At 45.0% G+C, this 2,268-nt stretch overlaps 1 non-coding gene across 1 annotated transcript; it reads left to right on the top strand.

Annotated features, from left to right (window-relative positions):
- The first annotated feature begins 1,455 nt into the window (after positions 1-1,455).
- TRNAE-UUC (transfer RNA glutamic acid (anticodon UUC)) lies at positions 1,456-1,527 on the top strand. Its single transcript has one exon. It is a non-coding gene; the product is annotated as a tRNA-Glu (tRNA).
- Positions 1,528-2,268: the final 741 nt, after the last annotated feature.

Raw genomic sequence — 2,268 nt, 5'->3', positions numbered from 1 at the left:
AAGCTATGTCTCGAGAACGCCTTCCTTCTAACTAACTAACTAAGGCAATTGGTCTCTCACGTTGGATATAGATGTTGCCAATGCAAGTTAAGCGCGTAAACGACCTGAAGATTGGTGTTGGCATTAGGAGAAGCAAGCTGATAGTGGAACTAGTGGCATTCCTTTTTCGGATAAGAAAGTGACCTCGCCGGCCCTTCATTTGCCCCTCATCTTTATGACTCAACATCTGTAGCGTCATCGAAGTGTAGCTCGGCAATGAGTACCTTCTCTTCTAGCTCTTCGGTGTGGCTTTCTTTAAAGAGACTTTCCTCCTCTGCAGCTATCTCCTACAAGCTTGTTCTTAGGTTGTATAGTAATGGTCAACAAGCGTGGTCATAAGCTTTGCTTAGTCCATGTTTTCGTAGCCGAAGAAAATGTCCTTTGTTATAGGCTTGTCCTTCTAGTAGCTCTTAGGGTTGCTGAAAGTGTGGATGATTTTCCTTTCCTGCAACGCCTACTCAAAACGTTAAACGTTGAGGGGTCTTTCTATGGAAAAAGTTCTGGTCATGGGGTGGGCAGGGAATGAATGGAATTGATTGTTGCGCGGATTAGCCGCGAAAGAGCTTTACAAGCGGCATTGCCGGATTATCGGAATCGTTTCAATGTGAACATTCCGGTAAGCAGTGCCGAAATGAACTGTAATGGCTATTAGAATTAGAATAGGGTAGACAACTCTTTACTCTTTTCTTACTCTCCTTTAAAGCCTTACTTATTACTTAAAGGGCTAGGTAAAGAGCAAGCAGGAATCTTTCCCAATGCGCTAAGGTTATAGGTCAAAAGCAGATTCGAGCAAAGAGAAGACAGTCTTCTTATCGTTCGTGACCCTTCTCGAAAAAATTCTGTTACATAAGCTCAACAGCTTAAGGGCTACTATATCTCATCCCCACGAGGGAAGATCTAGTGATAGAGGAAAACGCGAGAATGAAGGTTTGTAATGAAGACTATTACACCAGAAAAATCAGTATCTTACCGCGCATCAGCTTGAAGAGCGGCTATCGGAGTCAGGCTTAAGAGAGCCTCCTACCTAGTCAAATACTGAACTGAAAAAAGAAGAATACCATCATCGAGTACTGAATCGGATTCAGAGATCACCAGCCTATCGAACCAAAGGCTGACCAGGCACTTTTGTTGTTGCAGAATTAGACCCCCAATCCAATGGTTACCAGTTGAAGAGAGCGGCTCTCTTGATACGAACCGCTCAGGGTCAAAAAGAAGAATATGCCTGCTTGCGATAGTTGACTGAAGCCAAAACGCGGTTTGCCAACTTTGTCTTGGATGCCCTAATTCATAATGAATAAGCGGAATAGAATAGATGGAAGTAAGAACATAAGAAAGAGGTCGAATTTCGTATAGAAAGAAAACGAACCACTTCTATTCTCGGAGCCCACGGAGCGGTATATGAAGAATGGCTTTTTGGTCCCTTTCGTCCAGTGGTTAGGACATCGTCTTTTCATGTCGAAGACACGGGTTCGATTCCCGTAAGGGATAGGTACTCATTCCCGGCCGCTTTCAGTTAGTGTTCATTGCTGAGTGATCGCTCGCTATCTGGCTGGAAAAGGTGGTCCGGAAGCTTCCTCTCTCCCAGCAAGCAAGACGAGATCACCATTTCTCTCAGTAATGGACTTCCTTGAATTCAAAGCAGGGGATAGCCCCTGTGGGAGTCGAATCTTCAATCAAGCAAGACCGGACAACTGCGAAAGAGCGAATCTTTCCCCTATCTCTAAAGGGGCTTCTTCGATCTCATACTTCGTTTATGTTAGGGTTTCGCCCGTAGCAGGGCAATTAATATAGCGCCTCGTGGTACTCGTGAGAAAGATGAGATAAAGCTAAATAGACTCTCGAAAGGGGGAAGCTTCCTTGTCCTACTCGTCGTCTCCAATCATGACAAGACAGTGGGGTAGTTAAGATCTCTTCGAAGAGGGGGAGCTAATACCTTTCTAACTCGGCACCCACAATCATGGGGTAAAGAACCTCTAAGCATCGACGCCAAAGGACAACTCACTTCCAGCCAAGAATAGGAAAACTCATTACCAAGGGGCAAGGGGTTTAGCAAGCATTAAATGAAGTAGACTCTTTCAGTTTCAGTAAGACCACGCATTCTCTTCGCTTGGGCTCCTTTGCAGCGTCGCAGTCTGCCTGGTCCTAGCTATGAACCTTCCTCAAATCCCTCCTTCAGTTGATGAATCAGTCCCAAGAAAGGCAATTGAAGCTCAGACAAGACATAGACTA

This window comes from Andrographis paniculata, unplaced genomic scaffold (assembly GCF_009805555.1).
Source record: "Andrographis paniculata isolate CXL003 unplaced genomic scaffold, ASM980555v1 Contig263END, whole genome shotgun sequence".
Classification (NCBI taxonomy): domain Eukaryota; kingdom Viridiplantae; phylum Streptophyta; class Magnoliopsida; order Lamiales; family Acanthaceae; genus Andrographis; species Andrographis paniculata.
Note: the sequence above shows the minus strand (reverse complement) of the source record. Positions and strands in the feature narration are given on the sequence as shown.